We start from the raw sequence: 24,587 nt of genomic DNA on the forward strand, positions 1-24,587 counted from the left end.
GACCTCGCCATGTACTTCAGAGACAAAATTCATAAAATTAGAGCATCATTACCTCAGAAAACAACCTCAAAGCCCGTAAGATCTCCCATCAATGAGCCAAACTTTCCCAATTTACCATTTTCCAAATGCTCTCGTTTTTAATCTCCCTTCACTCTCTGACCTCCAGAGAATCCTAAATTCTATGACTGTTAGAGGGACTAGCTCAGAACCTATTCCCCCTTACATCTTGAAATGGATCTTCTCTATCTTCGGCCCTCATTTACTGGATTTTGTCTCATCAAGCTTTTCCAGCGGAACATTACCTAAAACTTGTAAGGAATCAGTAATATATCCAATAATCAAAAATTCCAAAGTAAGCTCTCAAGAAAAATTGAATTACCACCCGATCGCTAATATCCCTTTTCTTGCAAAAATGGTCCGAGAAGCTAGTCTTCGACAAAGTTTCAGACTTTGTTGAGAAAACTCAAGTACTACACCCAAATCAAACAGGGTTTAGAAAACACTATTCAACGAAGCTTTCATTAATAGGTCTGACAACTAACATTCTCTACCACCTCGACCACCATAAGTAAGTTCTGCTTATTTCTTTGGATTTATCCGCCACCTTCGCCAAAATCAGAATCATAGATCAAGTTATGGACTGGTTCATTTCATATTTCACGGACCGTTCTTCAAAAGTTATCTTTAACGCCTCTACCTTTGACATTTTCCCTAGCAATTACAGCATCCCTCAAAGTTCGATTCTATCGCCTTTATTATTTAACATCTTCCTCGCACCCTTACTAACTTTAGGACAGTCAATTGGTTTCAATATGTTCGCTTATGCTGATGCCATACAGTTAATTCATCCTATCGACTTAGGGAATCCCAAACTATCATAAATCATAAATTGGAAAAAATAAAAAACTGGTTGACTAATAACATGCTAGTATTATACAGTAACAAAACAAAAACCATGATTTTCCCTATCAAAGATGGACTTTCATTATCCAGTCCTATTAAACTAGATTCTACCCCTATAAAAACTGTACAGAATATTAAACTACTAGGGGTTATCCTTGATGAAAGATTATCTTATCACAAACAAATCAGTTCAATCGTAAAGAAATGTTTTCATCAACTGTGTATGATACGCTCACTTTCAAAACTATTGGACTCTTCAGCTTTAAATACCTTAATCCATTCACTCATGATCTCTTGCCTCGATTATTGTAATGCACTTTGTAAGGGTATAAACATTAAGGAAATAAGACGCCTACAGATAGTGCAGAACACTTCTGTCAAAATTATAGCCCATGCAAGAAAGTTTGATCATGTTACCCCGCTGTTGATCAAAGCCCATTGGCTACCTGTGGAGCACCGAATAACATATAAAATCTTATTATTAACTTTCAAAACTCGAACCTCTTGTCAACCTGAATTCATCAATAAATTACTAATATAATATGCCCCTCAAAGAACTCTCCAATCAGTTTCACAAAATTTGCTTACCATACCATCCTTAAGACACATCAATATCATGCGCACTAATAACTTTTCGGTTACCGCTCCTTCACTTTGGAACTCCGTCCCAAACCATCTAAGAGACAAAACATCCCTAAATCACTTTAAGTCAAAACTAAAAACCTTTTTGTTCCATGATGCCTTTGAGCCATAACCGTCCTCTTAAGGACATTTTAACCTTTTTACCTTTAATTTTCTCAGCGTGCAGCTTATCCGTATTCCCCCTCCCTCTTGTATGTTTCCTTCTCCGTTCTGTACTTTGATACATTGTAATTCTACCCCTTTCCCTATCGTTTTCTAGTCTGTTTGCATCCTTGTTGTTTAAAGTCTTTTATTATTATATTGTGACTTATGTTATACCGCTTTTTTATTTTGAATTTAATTATTAGATATACACCACCTTGAAGCCTGATTTGGCGGTATAACAAACTATTAATAAACTTGAATACAAGAATGTGTGCATCAGGTACAGCTGATAACAGGCCAACTCAGAAAATGCAGAATCACGCAAGGTTATGGAGTCGGAAGCAATTCTGGTTAGAGTCAAAGTCGGTAAAAAATATACTGACTCCAGCTTCAAAATAGAAGTACAGTAGAAAAATAGAGGAGTCAGAGGCTGGTTTACTGACTCCACACAGCCCTTCTTCAAATCCAGCATTGTAGGATCTTTACTATCAGGAACAAAAAAGTGATCCACATAGGACATTTAAACCCCCCCCCCTTTTTTTTTTTTTTTTTTTTACAAAACTGTAGCACGTTTTTTAGCACCAGTAGTGGTAACAGCTGAGATGCTCATAGAAAATAAAAAGAGAAGTAACCCGAAGGGAAAATAGAGAAAAAAAAAACGAAAAATTACGCGAGCGGGAAGGCAGAAACCGATTTTTCAACGGCCGTTGAAAACACATGCGTCTTCTTCGCTCCGCGGAAACGAAGAAACTGGGGACCACGCACTCCTCCGTCGGGCGGGAAGGCACTCGCGCATGCGCGGTGCGGCTAACTAGAACTTTCTAGTTAAAAGTGTCCGTACCGGGGATCCGTCGGTGACGTCACCCATGCGTTAAGAATATGCTGCCTGCTTGTCCTGGGATAAAAGATATTAGCAGGATAAGAGCCTAATCTCTTTTTCTAGTGCAACAGGTATGTCATTCTGGACATGGATCTACAAAATCAGTCCCAGAAATCTAGGGTGGGACCTCTGTGCCTACTTGTACCACTAAGGACTCAAAGACAGCGTCCTGCCATGCTGCCTTATCCACTCTGTAGAACTTGGAGAATGTATGTGCAGTGGACCAAGTCGCTGCCATACAAATCTCCCCAGGCGAAATTGCTTGAGCTTCCGCCCATGAAGAAATCACACCCTCTTGTGGAATGTGCTTTCAAGGAGACTGGTGATTGCTTACTGTGTCTAGCCTGACTAGTGAGCACAAATAGATGGTCTGACAGTTGGAACTCATTGGTGATCTCCAGATAACGTGCACTCCTCACATCCAGTTTTTTCAGAATCCGTTCCTTTTTCTTTAACTCTGGGCTCTGGAAAGCTGAAAATCTTACCTCTTGATTGATATAAAATGCTGAAACGACCTTCGACAAAAAGGACTGGACCATGCACAAGTAAACTCCCACCTCTGTGAGGAACGGCTCCCTGCACAACAGGACTTGCAGCTCCGAGACTGTTTACTGCTTATGTCTAAGTTATGTTGTAGCTTAATGACAATGGTCAGTCCAACTCTTTTGTGAACCGCAAAGAATCAAAAGGCTTTTGAAATATATTTTTAAAAATTATGTTATATTTGCACTATACTCAGCCTATTAATATCCTTTTCAGGCAGAGTTCTGCCCTTCGAATAAGCCCTCCAGAGAATATTAACAAATTCTGGGGTAAAGGGTTGGGAAGGAAGCTCTCTCTGTGTTTTGGAGCAGCTGTCACCTTTTAGGTTCTGCAGGCTATGCCTTTGCAAAGTGCAGAACCTTCTTCCAGCAGTTCTAAAGGGAATTTTCTCCCTCTTGATAGGTTACCTGGCATTTTTCCTACCCTGGGAACCTACTGAGGGGCTGAACCTGAGGTTCCCGCACCTTTTTCACAACGCGCGGCATACAGTCACTCTTCAGGCGCCCTTCTCATGTAAAGGAGGCACGAACTAGAAGTTGGAAAACTTGAGGGGGAGGCAAGGGAAATCGGGAAAAATCCAAGATGGCTTCCACCACTGGGTTGGTGCCAAAAAAAAAAAACAGCTCAAAAACGCCTCAGGAAGGACCAAAAAATTCTCAAAATAGGATTTCTGGGGAGGAGTACCAAAGATTTAAAGGAAATAGTCAGCAAAACAGCTTTTTCAGATCCTCCTCAGCCCCACCGATTTTTCTCATAGGCTGTCACAGCATTACTCACAGACCATGTGCTGGGGAATAGTGCTTCAGCTCCCTGAAAGTGTAGCTGATCTGGAGAGATCAGAGCCTCAAGCCTCCAGCCAGTTCCAACGCTGAGATTTTTCAGGTTGCCAACCAACTGGAGTCTAACTGACCTCAACCCCCTGGACTGACCCAAAAGAATGGAGAAAGAATACGCAACCAACACTCCAAGCACACCAATTGACTGCAAAAGATGTCTACAGCCTGCGCTCAAGCTCCTGACCAAGTTAAGGATGCAAGCAAATGCTGGGGACATGGAACCCTGAGCTCCAAAAATCCTCACCAGGCTGGCTGAAGCAGTTACTCTAGGGATCGATCGGCTTGCCAGCTGCAGACAGAGACATTTGCTCCTCTCTGACTAGGCTGAGCAGTCTCAACTGGGGCCACTTAAGAACATAAGAACATAAGAAATGCCTCCGCTGGGTCAGACCTGAGGTCCATCGCGCCCAGCAGTCCGCTCACGCAGCGGCCCACAAGGTCCAGGACCTGTGAAGTAATCCTTTATCTATATCCCTCTATCCCCTTTTCCAGCAGGAAATTGTCCAATCCTCTCTTAAACCCTAGTACCGTTCACTGCCCTATAACGTCCTCTGGAAGCGCATTCCAGGTGTCCACCATACGTTGGGTAAAGAAGAACTTCCTAGCATTCGTTTTGAATCTGTCCCCTTTCAACTTTTCAGAATGCCCTCTTGTTTTTTTATTTTCTGAAAGTTTGAAGAATCTGTCCCTCTCTACTCTCTCTATGCCCTTCATGATCTTGTAAGTCTCTATCATATCCCCTCTAAGTCTTCTCTTCTCCAGGGAAAAGAGACCCAGTTTCTCCAATCTCTCAGCGTATGAAAGGCTTTCCATCCCCTTAATCAGTCGTGTCGCTCTCCTCTGAACTCTCTCGAGTAACGCCATATCCTTCTTAAGGTATGGTGACCAATACTGGACGCATTACTCAAGATGCGGACGCACCATTGCCCGGTACAGCAGCAGGATAACTTCTTTCGTTCTTGTTGTAATACCCTTCTTGAATATAACTAGCATTCTATTCGCTCTCTTAGCGGCCGCTGCGCACTGTGCCGTCGGCTTCATTGTCATGTCCACCATTACCCCCAAGTCCCTTTCTTGGGTACTCTCATTCAATAACATCCCTCCCATCGTATAGCTGTGCCTCGGGTTTCTGATTCCCACATGCAATACTTTACACTTCTCAACATTGAACTTCATCTGCCATCTCTCTGCCCATTCCCCTAATTTGTCCAAGTCCCTTTGCAATTTTTTGCAGTCCTCCTTTGTCCGAGCTCCACTAAATAGTTTGGTGTCGTCCGCAAATTTTATTATCTCACTCTTCGTTCCTGTTTCTAGATCATTTATGAATATATTAAATAGCAGCGGCCCAAGCACTGAGCCCTGCGGAACACAACTCGTGACCTTACTCCAGTCTGAGTAGTGGCCCTTCACCCTACCCTCTGTTTCCTACCTGCTAACCAATTTATGATCCATTTATGCACGTCTCCGTCCACCCCATGGTTCTTCAGTTTCCGGAGTAGACGTTCATGAGGCACCTTGTCAAAGGCTTTCTGGAAATCTAGGTATATGATGTCTATGGGGTCTCCTCTGTCCATCTGTTTGTTAATTCCCTCGAAGAAGTGCAATAAGTTGGTCAGGCACGATCTCCCCCTGCAGAAACCATGTTGGCTGGTTATCAGAAGTTCGTGTTTTTCAAAATGTTCATCTATTTTTTCTTTTATCAGTGCTTCCGCCATTTTCCCCGGAACAGAGGTCAGACTCACCGGTCTGTAGTTTCCCGGGTCTCCTCTTGATCCCTTTTTAAAGATGGGCGTAACGTTGGCTATCTTCCAATCCTCCGGAATCACACCTGTTTTCAGAGATAGGTTGCAAATTTGCTGTAGTAGTTCCGCTATTTCCTCCTTTAGTTCCTTCAGCACCCTTGGATGGATTCCATCCGGACCCGGGGATTTGTCAGTTTTTAGTTTTTCTATCTGTCTGCGCACATCATCAAGGCTCACTTCTATGGATGTTAACTTTTGTGCTTGATTGCCATTGAAGATTTGTTCAGGTTCCGGTATATTGGTTGTGTCTTCGCTTGTAAATACAGACGAAAAGAACATGTTAAGTCTTTCTGCGACCTCTTTCTCTTCCTTCACCGCTCCCTTCCTGTCTCCGTTGTCCAGCGGTCCCACCTCCTCCCTAGCCGGCTGTTTCCCTTTAACATATCTAAAGAACGGTTTGAAATTTCGTGCTTCCCTGGCTAGTCTCTCTTCATACTCTCTTTTGGCTTTTCGAACCACACGGTGACATTCTTTTTGATACTTCCTGTGCTCTCTCCAGTTTACCTCAGTTTTGTCCCTTTTCCATTTTCTAAATGAATTTTTCTTATTGCCTATCGCTTCCTTCACTATTTTAGTTATCCACGCCGGGTCTTTTATTCGACTCTTGTTGCACCCTTTTCTGAATCTGGGGATATATAGATTTTGCGCCTCGCTCACCGTGTCCTTGAGAAAGGACCAGGCATGTTCTACCGTCTGCCATTTTTGGGAAGTGTTCCTAAGTTTCTTCTTTACCATTCCCCTCATTGCTTCGTAGTTTCCCTTCCTGAAGTTAAAAGTTGTCGCTATGGTTCTCTTTCCTTTCAGTATTCCTACTTCCATCTTGAACTTGATCATATTATGATCGCTGTTTCCCAATGGTCCCACTACTTCCACTTCCTTTGCAGGTCCCTTTAGCCCATTTAGGATTAGATCCAGAGTGGCATTTCCTCTTGTCGGTTCTCTAACAAGCTGTTCCATGAAGCAATCTTGTACAGCCTCCAGAAATTCTGTCTCCCTAGCGCATCTTGAGCTTCCAAGACTCCAGTCTATCCCAGGGTAGTTGAAGTCTCCCATAATAACCGTGTTACCGCCTTTGCATTCTCGCTTCATCTCGGCTTCCATTTCTTCATCGATATCTCCGGTTTGTCCGGGTGGACGATAGTATAGGCCTATCTTTATTTCAGGCCCTTTTCTTCCTGGTATTTTAACCCATAGCGATTCTAGCTTGTTGGCCGTCTCCGCTGTGTCCATTCTTGTCGATTGTATGCTTTCTTTTATGTATAGTGCTATTCCACTGCCTTTCTGTCCTGACCTGTCCTGGCGATAGAGCTTGTACCCTGGCAGTGCTGTATCCCATTTGCTTTCCTCATTCCACCATGTTTCAGAGATTCCAATGATGTCTATGTCCTCCGCAATGATCATGGCTTCTAATTCCCCCATTTTGTTTCTTAGGCTCCTTGCATTAGTATATATGCAATTTAGCTCCTGGAATTTTGTTGCCTTTATTTCCTTTCCCTGTGCTTCGGTCTACAATCTTTCTAACCTCCTCTTCTTGGTTAGTCGACTCCTGTAATTTGTCCCTTGTTTCTTCCCAGCCTTTTTTCCCCTCAGTATCTTCACGGGATACCTTCTTCCGAATCATCGACGCTTGGTCGACTGTCGGCTTTCCCCTTCTTCTTAGTTTAAAGCCTGTTCTATTCCTCTCTTGACATTGTTTGCCCCGGAAAAAGCTGCAGAAAAAAATGGACACTACCATGAAAAATAAAACAAACAAAGCAGATCAGAAAGACACCTTACTTGCAGAAGATAGAACTGAAGGGGATGGCAGAGCTTGAGGAGAAGAGGAAGAGTTGAGAAGTTTGACTGACATCTGCAAAATCCAGCTCACAAGCTGGGATAGGAGACCTTTTGTACAGCATTCAATCCCTATCACACTGGAAACAGAATTAGGGTATAAGTATCCTAGGGAACAAAAAACAATTCTAAAGTTTCTCTTCCAGGAAGTACCCCTCTCTTAACTCCTTTCCAGCATCTCCCTCTCCCCTCTCTCAGCCCCTTTCCTAATCCCTCTATTTGCTGTTCACCACCCTAGCATAACAGACAGATCAAATGCCAAAAAATGTGTCACTGGCACTAGTGCTGCCTTTACCCCCAGACTATTAGGCATGCCTTTGCTAGCCAAAATCCTGCTGAGGGATGCATGAACAGTATTAGAGCAAAAAAGAAAATCTCTTCCTGCCTAGCCTCATCCAAAAGCCATGCAGCACACAGCTCTCAGATTACTTTTCAGACTTGTTGGAAAGTGCAGCAGATAACTGTTAAGATGTGCGAGTCTCCTATGCAATGTGGGAGTCTTAGCAAGTTTGCTGGCCTACAAATTAGATCTAGGTCTTCATGGCAGTGCATGGTACTGCCACTGAGTTGGCCTTGGCCACAGACTGATGTTTTCTTCTTTTTTTTTTTCCAAATTTACTACAAGAACTTCTTGGTGGGGGTGGGGGGTTAACAGGATTTCTACCTCCCACTATCTCATTTAATCCCTCATTTGAGGGGGAAAAATTATTATATTAATCTGCATTTCAAATTAATGCAATCGGCAAAGATTATGGCCTGCAATTCCTCAGAGCACCAGCAAATGGCAGCCAAATGCAAGAACTTAAAATGAAAACTAACAGAAAAAAATGTGCAGAAGTTACTACTGCAGTGAAAAAAAATGCTGTATTCCTGCAAACACCTGGAACACAAAAAAACCAGAAGAAATGTAGATGTTCTTCCTAGACCTAGACATAACCCAAGCTCAATGCAGTGGAAAACAAGATGATGCATGCAAGCAAGCAAAACAGCAATGGTCTGTACCTTCTTTGGGTCAAGGATCAAAGCCACCGAAGGACTGCTTCAGAGAAAATACAACTTGCTGGAGCAGCTTACAACTGTCACCTGAGAGTCAGGATGACATGGCAGGGGGTACGATTCAGAGGCGCCCACGTGAATAGAAGAGTGAATACATACAACCAGAAGAGAGACGACAAAGCTTGAGCATCAGATGGAGAACTCCGGAGCCAGACGTCCATGGAGTAAGCACCCTTAGCCTGACCACCTCATTAGATTCTGTGCTACAATGTTCCTTAGCTTGCAATCAATACAAAGAATGCTGAATTTATGGCAAAAAAAAAAAGAAGAGTGAATACATTGTAGTTGGCATTTCAAGAGAGTTTAAAAGCTCATCTGTTTAAATATGCATTTTATAAACAGTTTGGTAGTCTCTTATATTAAGCAGTGTGAAGGCAGATCTGTTCAAAAAGTTCCAGGACTGATTTTATACCAATTTATTAAACAATCTTACAACTTATTCCATTGGAGTTCCCTTCAAAGTAGTCCCCTTTCCTACGTATAGACTTTTCCCAATGTCATTTCCACTTCTGAACATAAGAACATAAGAACTGCCACTGCTGGGTCAGACCAGTGGTCCATCGTGCCCAGCAGTCTGCTCCCACGGCGGCCCCCATGTTAAAGACCAGAGCCCTAACTGAGATCAACCCTACCTGTGTACGTTCCGGTTCAGCAGGAACTTGTCCAACCTTGTCTTGAATCCCTGGAGGGTGTTTTCCCCTATAACAACCTCTGGAAGAGCATTCCAGTTTTCCACCACTCTCTGGGTGAAGAAAAACTTCCTTATGTTTGTACGGAATCTATCCCCTTTTAACTTTAGAGAGTGCCCTCTCGTTCTTCCTACCTTGGAGAGGGTGAACAACCTGTCTTTATCTACTAAGTCTATTCCCTTCAGTATCTTGAATGTTTCTGTCATATCCCCTCTCAGTCTCCTCTTTTCAAGGGAGAAGAGGCCCAGTTTCTCTAATCTCTTGCTGTACGGAAACAATCCTTAAACACATATTCAGGAATCATCAAAAGGTGCGTCAAATTTTACTTAAGATATAGTGTTGAATCGGTTTCCTTTCAGCGTGGATTTAAGTTTAGGAAACAAGAAAGTCAGCAGAGGTTAAGTCAGGAAAGTAAGGTGGCTGGGGAAGAACTGTCATCACATTTTTTACAGTTGTTCTTTTCATCCAGGCCAGTAGCATCTGAAGAGGATCTGTCTGTGAGGACCACTGTGACAACATGGTGTCCTGTAGTGGGCCACACTATAGACACTGGCATTGTCAAGAGATCTAAAATTTGTTTCCAGATTTTCTGTTTGCTTGGCTCGAGTAGAAAAACATGGCCTTCTGCCATATTAAACCAAATTCCCAAATACTCTAGCGACTGAAACAGTACTATATGGCTCTCTCAGAAATTGACTATTTAATCCAGACTCTGCAGCAGTTGTACCACTTTCACCACTGCCTTTTCTCCCTCCAATTTGGACAGAGTCTCTGATCAACCAATCATTCTGGTATGAATGCACCTATATTCCCTCGGAGATATGCTGTTACTACCACCATCACCTTGGTGAATATATGTGGTGCTGTAGCCAGGCCAAAAGGGAGTGCAGAGAATTGAAAATGTTTCCCCAAACCATGGAAACTCAGATACTTTCTGTGCTCCAGAAAAATGGGAATATACAGATAGGCCTCGGTTAAATCTAGGGAGGCTAAGAATTCTTCTGGAGCCACCATTGTAATGACTGACCGACCGAACGGTCTTCATGCAGAACCGCAGCACTTTTAGTGCTTTTCCAACGGTCTTTTTAATTTTTTTCTTTTACAGCAGATAAAGCCAAATGGCCCATCCAGTCTGCCCATCCACAGCATTCATTATCTCCTCCTCCTCTCCCTAAGGGATCACAAGTGCATGTCCCACAGTTTCTTAAATTCAAGGACAGTCTTCATCTCCATCACTTCTACCAGGAAAAGCATCTATTACCCTTTCTGTAAAAAAGTATTACCTTAAATTACTCCAGAGCCTTCTTAAACTTCTTAAACTCATTCTGTGCCCTCTCACTCTGGAATTTCCTTTCAATTGAAAGAGATTTGCCTCATACGCATTTATGTCATATAGGTATTTACTACTAAAGAATTGGCTAAGCCTCCTTAGACCTGAAAAGAAAAATCTGGCAAAATAATTATTCCTTGGAAGAACACTGGGGTTAGAATAAAGGACATCAGTATGAGCCCATCAAGAATCTCGTCAAACTCTGGCTCAGGCTAAATCTCAAAGGTGACTAGCACCAGACATGCGTCTAAATGAGCAGACGCCACGTTGCTTTCCTTAGTTTCAGCGTTGTTTGATCTGTACACGCTGTTGCTTTCTTTATTTTCAGCGTTGTTTGATTTGCTCATGCTGTATAATTCTTTTTGACTTTTGACCGACAAGTTAAATTGGTTGTCGATCTTTCCACTTGATTTTCAATTTTTTTGTATCCCGCTCCTGATGAAGACGCGAAACAGAGCTCTGTCGAGTGGTGATATTTATACGGTTTAATTGAGTGGTGTTGTTTGTATGGTTTGATATATGGTTTGATTGAGTGGTGCAGAGTGTGAATGTGTTTGGGGTTTTAAATATTACGGGACCCTGGATGCATTTTTTCAGTGTGGGTGCTTTGTTATTTATAGTAGCTCTGTTATCAAAGTGGCAGCTATTGCGTTTTTTGCACTTTAGTCTTTGCACTTTAGCTGTTGCACTTTACTTTGTGATTACGGGTATTTATTATGCTTAGTCAATGTATTGTGTGTGTTTAGGTATGTTCTTCATTTATCAGTTAGTATAAGCTGCTTGTTTAATGTAGGTATATTCATTTGATTTCTCAAGCTTTTTCATTTGGTTTTGCTGTTGTCTTTGGTAACTTGCAGGAGATAGAAATTTTTGCACTGGTGTACAACTTTTTTACAAATATTTTATTTATTCATCTCAGGGTCTTTGCACGTTCATCTTTTTATACTCTTCTTTTATATATTTTTTTTGGGTTTAAATGTGTTTATTCATTTTAACGTGCAAAAAACAACTACAACCAGAGTAATCAATACAGAATACAGACATATTTGCACAAAAGCAGAATCAGCCATCCCAACCCCCCATCCCCCAACATAACCCCAAACAGAAAATCCCTGAGAAAAAAAAAAAAAAAAAAGAGCTATAGCAAAATTCTCATTTAACAGTTCAAGAGTCTGTTCCTGGCTGCTGGAGTAAGGGTCATTCAAAAGCGCTCCCAAATCACAGTAAATCTTCGGCCTGGACCTGAATCAAGGTCAGTGAAGTGCCGATGTTCCAAAGAGGCATGGATGATCATTAAAGATTTCCATTGGCTGTAGGTCGGGGCATCGCTAGCTAGCCATTGTAGTAGTATCGCTTTTTTACCAAACAATGTGGCTCTAGCCAAGAAGGCTGACATGCCTTTAGGTTTGGGAGAGACAACATCATAGAAACCAAATAGCACTCTAGGTGCTGGAGACCACCGTCGACCCCAAAGAGTGGAAATGAAAGATCCCAAACGATGCCAAAACTGGAGGACACCAGGGCAGAACCAAAACATATGGCCCAAAGATGCATTTATTTGTGAACATTTAGGGCATTGATGAGTCTGAGAAATGCCCATCCGATAGGCTCGTATGGGGGAAATGTAAAGGCGAAGAATAAACTTCAATTGTAGTTCCCAGTGCAAGGTATTAGTAGACAGTTTTCTCAAATTTTTGAGAACTTGCTGTATCTGACACAAAGTAAGAGTACATTGTAAATCCTCAGCCCAAGTGTCTGCTAAAATAGCAAAGTTGTGTCCAGCTTGACAGTCACGAATACCCACATGATGAAAGCGAAGTGGAATTAATTGTTGTGCAGAAAAACTGAACATTTCAGAAAGAGTTTCATGGCAAGTGTTCGTAAAATGATGTGCAGGCATGGACTGTACATAGTGACGAACTTGAAAGTATGCAAAATAGTCAGTTGCAGGCAGTCCGAAAGTATGTTGTAAGGAAGTAAAAGAGGCAAATCGCCCCTCATCCGTATATAACTGAAAAATATAACATAACCCCAAAGAGGCCCATCTCTTAAAAGACACAGAGTGAATACCTGGTAAAAAATCTCCATTTCCCTGTAGAGGAAGGAAGGGAGAAATCCTTGGTGACAAATGCAAACATGTGCATATCCAACGCCAAGTTCGCCTAGCAGGCGCAAATATAGGATAATTTGCCACTACTAGACGAAGAGCCGGGGCTGTCACATGTAACATATAACTAATATGGTGAGGGACCAACAACGAGAGTTCCAGGGGAGTGTCAGAAAAATAAGATGTACCCCTGAACCAATCATTAATGTGTCTCATCTGACAAGCCATTGCATACCACTGAATGTTCAAAAGACCATATCCCCCCCGGTCTCTGGGGAGGCACATCCTAGTAAAAGTCTTTTGCCTCTCCAGAGAAACCTCTGTATCCCTCTAGTAAGTTGTACATGAGTAGCTTGCGACACTAAAAGAGGGAGTACCTGAAATCGATAGAGCCATTTGGGGAACAACACCATATTATACAGGGCCACTCGACCCGCTACTGATAAGGGGAAAACCCGCCAAGTCTGGAGCGAATTCAAAGTATCTTCCAATAAGGACGTCACATTACAATCATATAAAGTAGTAAGATCACGAGGTAACCACACTCCAAGATATTTAATGGAGGTCTGGGCCCAAGCAAATGGGAAATCACCCACCCATGTGTCTGGAATTGTTGATGGAAAAGCCAAAACGGTAGATTTTTGATAGTTAAGGGAAAAACCAGAGTAAAAATGAAACTCCTCTAAGGAATGTTGTAAATGGCTGATGGAACGCTGTGGCTGAGTCAATGAAAAAAGTAAGTCATCCGCGAACGCCAATACTTTAATTGTCTGATGGGAAAACGGTACTCCCACTACATCCGGGTCTTTAGATACAGTTCGCAAGAACGGTTCCAAATAAAGCAGGAAAAGGAGCGGAGACAAGGGACATCCCTGCCTCGTGCCCCTACCAATCGAAAAAGCCTCCGTTGTAATATTATTAACTAGCAAGCGAGCCATCGGTCCGCTATACAGGGTTCGGACCGCTCTAGCATACCAGCCCGCAATACCTAAATTATCCAGTACCTCAAACAGATACCCCTAGTCTACTTGATCAAAAGCACGGGCAGCGTCTAGACTCACCAACAGCATAGGTATATTCTGTGATTGAGTATGAGCCATAGTCAAGATCACTCGACGAACATTATGGACTGCCTGTCTGCCCTTCACAAAACCCACCTGTTCCGGACTAATGATCCTAGGGAGTAGGAGAGCAAGTCTATCTGCCAAAATTTTAGCTAGGATTTTAATATCCACATTTAGGAGGGAAATAGGGCGATAAGCCTCAGGAGAACCAGAGTCCTTACCCGGCTTCAGAATAAGTGTTATGAGGGCCTCATTGGCACCCTCCGGGAAACTGCCTTTCATTATAACCTGGTCATAGTAGTCCCGTAAAGGATATCCAATCTGAGAGGATAACAATTTATAAAATTCGGCCGTAAAGCCATCTGGTCCGGGGGCAGAATAATTCCTCTGAAGCTGTATCGCCTTTTGCAATTCCTTAAGGGTCAGGGGAGCATTAAGAAGATCTACATCCGACTCTGTCAACTGTGGAAGACCAGAATCCTCCAAGTAATCTCTCAAGAGGGGCCCCCCTGTTTGATCCCGTTTTTCATAAAAGTCCCAAAAATAATCCAAGAATATATTCGCAATCTTATCCGTTGTATGACGCAATGTCCCCCCGGCGTCCTGTTTAGTCATAGAAACATAGAAACATAGAAATAGACGGCAGATAAGGGCCCACGGCCCATCTAGTCTGCCCACCTTAATGTCCCTCCCCTACCTTTGCCCTGTGAATAGATCCCATGTGCCGATCCCATTTGGCCTTAAAATCAGGCACGCTGCTGGCCTCAATCACCTGTAGTGGAAGACTATTCCAGCGATCAACCACTCTTTCAGTGAAAAAGAATTTCCTGGTGTCACCTCGTAGTTTCCCGCCCCTGATTTTCAACGGATGCCCTCTTGTTGTTGTGGGACCCTTGAAAAAGAAGATATCTTCCTCCGCCTCGATGCGGCCCGTAAGATACTTGAACGTCTCGATCATGTCCCCCCTCTCTCTGCGCTCCTCGAGCGAGTATAGCTGTAATTTGTCAAGCCGTTTTTCGTATGGTAGATCTTTGAGTCCCGAAACCATCCGGGTGGCCATTCTTTGCACCGACTCCAGTCTCAGCACATCCTTGCGATAATGCGGCCTCCAGAATTGCACACAGTATTCCAGGTGGGGCCTCACCATGGATCTATACAATGGCATAATGACTTCCGCCTTACGACTGACGAAACCCCTTCGTATGCAGCCCATGATTTGTCTTGCCTTGGACGAAGCCTGCTCCACTTGATTGGCAGACTTCATGTCCTCACTGACGATTACCCCCAAGTCTCGTTCTGCTACCGTTTTTGCTAGGATCTCGCCATTAAGGGTATAAGACTTGCATGGATTCTGGCTGCCCAGGTGCATAACTTTGCATTTTTTGGCATTGAAGTTGAGTTGCCATGTCCTAGACCATCGCTCCAGTAGGAGTAGGTCGTGCATCATGTTGTCGGGCACTGAATCTTCGTCTGTTGTGCATTTGCCCACTACATTACTCAGTTTGGCGTCATCGGCGAATAATGTTATTTTACCTCGAAGCCCTTCTGCCAAGTCTCTTATAAAGATGTTGAATAGGATTGGGCCCAAGACTGAGCCCTGTGGTACTCCACTAATCACCTCCGTCATTTCGGAGGGGGTGCCGTTCACCACCACCCTTTGGAGCCTACCTCCAAGCCAGCTCCCAACCCATTTCGTCAATGTGTTACCTAATCCTATAGAACTCATCTTGCTCAGTAACCTGCGGTGTGGTACGCTATCGAATGCTTTGCTAAAGTCCAGGTACATGATGTCCAGGGACTCCCCAATATCCAGCTTCCCCGTTACCCAGTCAAAGAAGCTGATCAGGTTGGATTGGCAGGATCTCCCCTTAGTAAATCCATGTTGTCGGGGATCCCGTAGATTCTCCTCATCCAGGATCTTATCTAATTGGTGTTTGATTAGAGTTTCCATTAGTTTGCTCACTATCGATGTTAGACTCACTGGTCTGTAGTTTGCTGTCTCCATCTTTGAGCCTTTCTTGTGGAGTGGAATGACGTTAGCCGTCCTCCAGTCCAACGGGACGCTGCCTGTACTAAGGGAGAGGTTGAAGAGCGCGGACAGTGGCTCCTCCAAGACATCACTCAGCTCCCTAAGCACCCTGGGGTGCAGGTTGTCCGGCCCCATTGCTTTGTTAACCTTGAGCTTTGACAGCTCACCGTAGACACTGCTGGGCGTAAACTCAAAGTTACTAAACAGGTCAACTGAGCCAACCCTTGTCTGTAGCTGAGGGTCGAGCCCTGGCGCTTCTCAGGTGAAGACTGAGCAGAAGTATTCATTTAATAGCTGGGCTTTTTCCGAATCCTTTTCCACATAGTCTCCGTCTGGTTTCCTAAGACGTACAATCCCGCCTGAGTTTTTTCTTCTATCACTGATATACCTGAAGAAGGATTTATCTCCCTTCTGGATGTTCTTTGCTAGAGACTCCTCCATGAGGAATTTAGCCTCCCTGACTGCTGTTTTGACGGCTTTTGATTTGGCCAGGTAGTCTGCTCTAGAGTCCTGCTTCCCTGATTGTTTGTAAGAGATGAATGCTTTTTTCTTCTCCTTGATCAGGTCTGAGATCTCCGCAGTAAACCACTGTGGCTTATTGTTCCTTCGCCGTTTACTTACTGATTTTACATAGCGGTTTGTTGCTTCTTGTATGGTTGCTTTCAAAGTCGACCACATTTCTTCCACGTTATCGGTTTCTTCTTGGCTTTGTAGCACCTGGTGAACGAAGTCTCCCATTTCTTTGAAATTTGTGTCCTTGAATTTGAGGACATTGGTTAGTGTAGTAGATTTAGTGAAACCTTTCCTGATATTGAACCATACCATGTTGTGGTCACTGGAGGCCAATGTGGCTAATAATTTCCCCGAACGATTACCGTAGCGATGATATTTGAAACGCTGATAAAATAACATCTTCATCGTACGCTCATGTATGTATGAATTAAGTGTGGTTTCTATAGACAGTAAATTCTCTTTCGTAACAGGATTAGGATTAGTCACATATTGCCGTTTCGCTATAGCCAAATCACGTTCCAAACGTAATATTCCTCGAGATAACCGACTATTTCTCGCTACAACATAAGCAATACATTCCCCTCTCAAAACCACTTTGGCCATGTTCCAAAATAATTCCAGTTCCGATAGATGTTGACTATTAAATTCCAAAAAATCTTTCCATTTGGTCAACAAAAATTGTTTAAAATGAACGTCGGAGAACAAATAACTCGGAAAGCGCCACTGAGAGGGGCCCCGAAAAACAAAGCCCACATTAACCTCAACCCAGATCATGGAATGATCTGAAATAGCCGATGGGCCTATAGTAGCTGCATCAATATGATGGAATGATGGTCGAGTTACAAGAATATAATCAATTCTAGAGAGTGTGCCATGGGCCCGAGATCTGTGAGTATAGTCACGCTCCGTAGTGTGAAATATACGCCAAGGATCAACCAAATCCAAGGTCTTACACAATTAGGATATACCCCGCCTACTAGATTCAACCACAGATACACTGGGATTAGATCTATCAATACTCTGATCTAGAACCTGATTATAATCCCCAGCAAGAAATATCGAGTTAGTCATATGTTCCAGCAGTAAACTTGTGATATGTTCAAAAAAGGAGTGATCATATACATTAGGAGCGTATAAATTTAGTAAATAGAAGGAATAGGTGCCCACCGTAATGGAGACCAAGATATATCGTCCCTGAGGATCCTTCTCCACCAACCGGACCTTACAGGGCAAAGATTTGTGAATCAGAATCGCCACCCCCGCTTTTTTCTGGGGTGATGATGCCGCATAAACGGCTCCTACCCATAATTTTTTCAATTTAGAGTGTTCAACATCGGTTAGTCGTGTTTCTTGTAAACACACGATATCTGCTTTATGATGTTTAAGTTGATTGAGGATCTTTGTTCTCTTGACAGGGGAAGAAATGCCCGAAACATTCCAGGACACAATCCGTATGGAATTAGTTAAGGACATGTCAAATCCCAGAATCTAATGTAATAGATGGCCCAATCCAAAATGTCCAAACTATCCCAGGTACCCAGCCCTACCCGGGATATAGAAATAGAAGAAGTTACTAATATGAACATAATAAAAACTGTATGCAACATGGTCTCTTCAGCATCCAAAAAGAAAGTATTCCCATGGGTCCTAGGACCCCACCCCGTCAGCAGAATATTACCAGGGTCCTCCAGGAAAGAAAGACTCAGCCCAAAAAGAAAGAAAAATATAAAAAAGAAAATTAAAATAGTAAACCCCCCATCAAATGCCGCTCCCCGTGCCAACCCCCACCCAACCCACCCATCCCCCCCTCTATCACCAACCTCCCCCTCTGTGCTAGACACATCTTCAGAAACACCGCGGGTGGTACCAAAGATGTGTAAGGTCATGAGAAGGATGCCACCCCGAGCCCCGAGTCAACCAGTAGTATAAATTTTAGGCATGTCTACAAATATAAAACTAGCCCAACATGAACATGAGAAAAAACAATAGAATAGTCCAAACGATGAAGGTAAATCAATGTCCAAACACCCGACGAAGGTGTTATTTATCCAATACTACACAAATCCAATGAATGGTCTCGAAAGACCGGTTTCCAGAGAGCAATCAAGCTAAACAAGGAACAATTATGTAGTAAGTGCCCTCTCAACCATTTGGACTTGGAGGCTGAAGCATATGGGTATTGAGATATGTGGCTGCATCCACTGAAGAGTCAAATGAGTGCCACTGGCCCTGATGCTGTAATTTCAAAATGGCCGGGTACAGGAACGTGAATCTCACTTTTTTATCCGCCAATGCGGAACAAAGAGGATAGAATAATTTTCTCTTCTCCGTTAAAGCAGCAGAATAATCCTGAAAAATTCAAATCTCTGCCTCCCCATATTTCAACTGGTCTCGTTGTTGTTTGTACTGCCGAAGGATTTCCACTTTATGTTGATAGTTGAGCACGTTTACAATAATCATGCGTGGTTTCTTTTATATATTTTTAGCATAGTTGATATTTATTCAGTAAGATTTGACAATTAGATATTATGAATTAATTTGTTAATGCCTGTGTATGTATTTATCAAAATTAAAAATTATGTATGTATAAATTATCTATTTCACTTCACACACCCCACTCATTCATATATATTTTGTTGGTTTAGTCATTCATGGGATATATGTTGTGATGTCTTTATTCCCCCTTTCTCCTGAATGTTAAGTCTGCAATTTTTTATTTGGAAGTTCAATTATTACTTTGTTCACAGGGGATGATTATGGACTACATGATGTATGAGGCTACTCTCATTTAGACGCATGTCTGGTGCTAGTCACCTTTGAGATTTAGCCTGAGCCAGAGGTTGACGCGATTCTTGATGGGCTCATACTGATGTCCTTTATTCTAACCCCCAGTGTTCTTCCAAGGAATAATTATTTTGCCAGACTTTTCTTTTCAGGTCTAAGGAGGCTTAGCCAATTCTTTAGTAGTATCTTGGTTAGGTCCATATTGGCTATAATATTTAAGAGGGTTTTTCTTTTTGCTATGTAGGTATTTAAACATCTCTATCATATCTCCCCTCTCCCGCCTTTCCTCCAAAATATACACATTGAGATCTTTAGGTTTGTCCCCATACACCTTATGACGAAGACCACCAACCTTTTAGTTACCTTCCTCTGGACTGACTCCATCCTGTTTATGTCTTTTTGAAAGCGCAATCTCCAGAACAGTACACAAAATTCCAAATGAGGTCTCACCAGAGTCTTATACAGAGGCATCAATACCTCCTTTTTCCTACTGGCCATTCCTCTCCCTATGCACCCAAGCATCCGTCTAGTTTTCAATGTCACTTTTTCAAGTTGTTTGGCCACCTTAAGACCATCACATTCAAGTCCCACTCCTCTTTCGTGCACAAACTGTACCATTCCTTTGAGATTTTGCAGCCCAAATGCATTTATTAGCATTAGTCTCATCATCCAAATCTTTCTTGTATATTATGAAGTATAAAGAGTATCTGCCTAAGCCTGATTCTTCGGGAAGCACTGGCTCTATGGCTTGAATATCTAAGAACCTTGTCATCATGGCCTTGAATTTGACTGCTTTCTCTGGCCTCCCGGCCTTAGAGTTCAAAAATAGATCGGGAAGTGGGTGACAGAATTTGAGCTTGTAACCTTCTCAAACAGTGGCATAGTGAGAAGGCTGGCGCCCGGCATCACTGTGTTGTGAATCTCCCTACTCTTCCCCATCGCTTCAGCACTGCTCTGCTCCCCTGCCCCCCCATATGTCTTGAAATGTTCGCGACCAGGAAGTGATGTCAGAAGAAATCGAGGCTGGCACATACAGCAAGTGGAAAATGCTGCTTGCACTGATGAACATTTTAAAGAGGCATACAGGAGGGAGGAGAAAAGGAGAAGCACCAGTGCCCCCTACAAAGGCAGCACACTGGGTGGTCCACCCCCATCCCCCTTACTAAACTATTGTTCTAGAATGATGTCCAGCACCCAGTGGTCTGAACAAATCATTTGCCAAGCCTCCCCATAAGCTGACAACCTCCCACCTATCTGTGGAGACAGAGCAACTAACCTGGCCTAATTGGGATTTCTTGGAGGCTGCTGTGGTACGAGAAACAGAGAACTGAGGTCCCCTAGCGCTTCCATAGCTTTGTCTAGATCCTTGATATAATCTTTGGGTAGAGGCTCTTCCACAAAATTGACAAAATCACTGAGAGCCTCAAAAATTAGTTCAACTTGACCCTCTAGGGCAGGGGTGGGCAACTTCGATCCTCGAGGGCCGGAATCCAGTCAGATTTTCAGGATTTCCCCAATGAATATGCATGAGATCTATTTGCATGCACTGCTTTCAATGCATATTCATTGGGGAAATCCTGAAAACCTGACTGGATTCTGGCCCTCGAGGACCAGAGTTGCTCACCCTTGCTCTAGGGGCTCGAGGCCTGTTATGAGGCAAAGCTTTAGGGTAATGATCTACCATACTGGCCATAAGGTCCTCTAATCCCTTACCAAAGAGCATTTGTCCCTTAGAAGGGAGCCTGCTTAGCGCTGCCTTGGAAGCTGGATCTCCTGCCCCCTGCCAAATCCAGAGCATTCTATAAGCAGATATGGAATAAGCAGAAACTTTGCTCATGACTCCAATTATATCATACATAGTGTTTGCTACAATCAACCCATGCCATTACCAGCTGGGAGTAAACATTGTTGTCTGATGAGGGAGTCTGATGCATTCTAGTATGACTAGTGCATGCCACATATGAGGCCACAGCAGCTGCCTTGATTCCCAAGGCTAAAACTTTGAATTGTGAGCTACCTTGTGATCATGTGCATCCTTTAAAATTACACCTCCTTCACTAAGCAGGAAAGTACGCTTGGTAACCTGTGCTACTTGAGAAATTTACTTTAGGCTGAATAGAAACATAGAAATGCGATGGCAGATAAAGGCCAAATGGCCCATCTAGTCTGCCCATCTGCAGTAACCATTATTTCTTCCTTTCTCTAAGAGATATCACATGCCTATCCAATGCTTTCTTGAATTCAGACACAGTCTCTGTCTCCATCACTTCTTCCGGGAGATTGTTCCACGCTGAAATTCAGAAGTCAGCTTAGACATCATCTTAGCAACCCGCAAGGAGTCCTCGGGGGTCTACCAATGCTCCATGACTAGCAAAGTAATGTCAGGATGCGCTGGGAAAAAAGAAGACTAAGTCTTAGATCTGCTTATAATAGCACTGTGTGGTCAAGGTCTCCGGAGTTTCCAGATTTAACTCCTGGAGGGAATCTGTAATCTCTTCCAGCAGTGCTGTCAGCTTGAAAAGGCAGCGCACTGACGGGTCCTCCTGTTGATCAAGTGTCACCACTGTCTCCTGGCAAGTAAAGATTCACTCTGGGGCAGCAAAGGCTTGTATTCTGATCCCCAGTCTTTCTCCAACTAGTTTTCTGGTTCCAAATCAGAAACTTTATCTGGGGTATGCATGCTACAAGAGGCCAGGCTCTCTTGAAAAGTTACGTGTGCCTTCTGTGGGCACAGATGGACCCCAGCAATTTAAATAAGCTGTCCACATAAAACTCACAAAATCAGGAGTAAAGCCCTGAATAGGAAGCCCAGCAGATCCCTTCAAGGGCTCACCTAGTCTCTTGGGATCTCTGTTGTCCATGTGCTTGTGTTTTGCCAAATCACTCTCCAAGGGTTCTGGGAAGGATCTCCTACCTGGAAATTGAGCCCCTAATGATTCCCCAACCCTAGAGGTACCACAGAGGGGGCTAAGCCCAGGGACCCCGCCCCCGCAAATGCGCCACAGCACGTGGTACATGGACATTCCTCAGCCGACCATGCAGCATAAACCTGACATGATACAGGGGTAGAAAGGTCTGAGGAGTCCATAATAATCAATTTTAAGAAAAATTATGATATTTTGAAGCAAATAAAGGCTTTTTTATTAAAATTGGGAAATCCATGGCCACCACAGCAGCATTTTGATAACAGCCCAGGAAAGCCACAGCAAATAATAAAAAACTCAGAGATCTCCAAAACTGATTTTTCCATAGGCTGTAATGGCCTTATTCACTATGCTATACTGTACTGGTGCTAGCCTGCTCCAGCTGTTACTGCAGCTGGAAACATTGCCTAGGACCTTAATAAGGTCATATAAGGCATCCACCACATAATCCAACCCTTCCAGCACCAGCTTCCACCGAGAGCAGTTGTCTCAGTCCCATGTGACTGCTTTTGCTCCCTTGATGCCCAAAGACAGGACTTCAAACTGCTTTTTTAATACAATGTCCACCTGCAAATTTTTCAGAATCACACCTCCTTCACTAGGAAAGGCTGTGCACTTGCTGATTTGAGCCACTGCAGTTCCTCTTAGGCTGATCAAACGGTTGATGAAACTTTGGAGCCATAGGATAAAGCCTGGACATAGCTTTTGTCACCTTTAAAGAGCCTTCCACGGTCTCCCACTGCTCTGTAACCAGAGTAGTGATGTTAGAGTGTATCGGGAAAAATGAGGTTTCAAGTTTCAAGTTTCAAGTTTATTAGGTTTTTATATACCGCCTATCAAGATTATCTAAGCGGTTTTTACAATCAGGTACTCAAGCATTTGCCCTATCTGTCCCGGTGGGCTCACAATCTATCTAACGTACCTGAGTACTGAGGTCTGTGTATTGGAGTGTAACTGTACACCGAGAAGTGAAAGGCTGCAGCTCAAGTTTCAATTCTTTGACCATTTCCATAATCAACCAAGGTTGACTTAAACAGTCGGCGAATAGAACGGTCCTCACCCTGATCAGAGACCACAGAGTCATCTTGCTTGATGGACCCAAAACCAGAATCAGAGTCATCCAGGACCAAGCCAGTACTCTGAGATAAAAGGGACATGAAATCTGTATGCCAATCCAGCTAATTTGGGGCCGAGTAGTCATTACTAGTATGAACCGGATTCCTGAGCTCATGGAAAGAAGACTCTCCCTGGAAACATTTTGACACACCCTCTGATTGCGGAGTGCGGCTTGTGTCCGTTAAAAATGCTCTCCACATAAACTGGACAAATTCCAGTGTCTTGCCCTTGAGCAGACCACTGGTAGGTTTTCTGGGAACCCACAGGATCCACATGTTGGCGCTTTATGCCCTCGCCAGTTTCAGGAACCGGGCGGGATTTTCTCCTCACCTCCCAAACCTTGAATGGTTCCACAGTCCTGGAAAAAGCAGAAGGGGCTAAGCCCAAAGCTCCCGCTCCCTCCTCGCACTCACCAATCTGCAGCAAACAATACATGGATTCATGTTAATACAGGTTGAGGAGTCATCCCTATGAATTTTTGCCAACACTACCAGAAAAATTGTGCCAAAAATGGCCCGTGGAGATTTAATAAAAAAAACTCAGACACATTTTAGAGGTGGGAGACCCGAATCATACGCTTGAAAATCTTCAAAAACAACTTTTTCAGACACTCCCCCCCTGATTTCCCATAGTTAATAATGGGGCCTTACTCAATAGTTCTGTGCAGTGCCTGCCTGTCAGCTCTTTTCCTGCAGCTGAAGTAAAATGAAAGGATTTTCTGCTTCATAAACTTCTACACACACAATTCAATCCACCAGTTCTTCAGGCTGCCAGTTGGATGGACCCTGACCAAGACCTTCACCACCACAGAATCTCAAAGCATGACAGGGGCGGCAAATACGCAGCTGGTACCTAATACACCTGCGCTTAAGCCTCTGATAGGATCAGAAGGCAAGCTGACTCCCAGGGGAATAGACCTTGAACCCCAAAGTGGCACACAGCAGGCTGGCCCCACAGGTCCACTCGAAGGTTTGCCCTGTGATGCTGCAGTCCGGCTCAGCGGGACCTGCGTCCTTTCCCATGCAGAGATCCCCTAAATAAGGGGTCTCAGGGCACCAAAGCCACCAAAAAAATTAAACTTTCATCAAAAATAAAGGAAAAATAAGAAAAATAAAGCATATCAGATCAAAAATACCTCTGCACCGTTCGCTTGCAGAAGGAAAAAACTGTACGGGGCTCTATACTCCTCTGCTATGTGGGAGGAGCTGAGAGCTCTGAGTGTAACTTCTGCAATACCCAGTTCATGGGTTAGGATTGAATATTTGTACAGAATCCCAAGTGGATATAACAGAACACACCTTCTCAGTATACGACCGAAGAGAAAGCTATTCTCCATTGGTGAAGGGGTGGAGTTGAAAGATATGAGGGACACCCTTCTGCAAAGTTCACGAC

The 24,587-nt window shown here is 43.4% G+C and overlaps 1 protein-coding gene across 8 annotated transcripts in view; it reads right to left on the reverse strand.

Annotated features, from left to right (window-relative positions):
* Positions 1–24,587, reverse strand: part of GPAT2 (glycerol-3-phosphate acyltransferase 2, mitochondrial) — a 137,465-nt gene that overhangs the window by 70,572 nt on the left and 42,306 nt on the right. The gene's annotated exons all lie outside the window — the stretch shown is intronic.

The sequence above is a fragment of the Geotrypetes seraphini genome, chromosome 6 (genome assembly GCF_902459505.1).
Source record: "Geotrypetes seraphini chromosome 6, aGeoSer1.1, whole genome shotgun sequence".
Classification (NCBI taxonomy): Eukaryota; Metazoa; Chordata; class Amphibia; order Gymnophiona; family Dermophiidae; genus Geotrypetes; species Geotrypetes seraphini.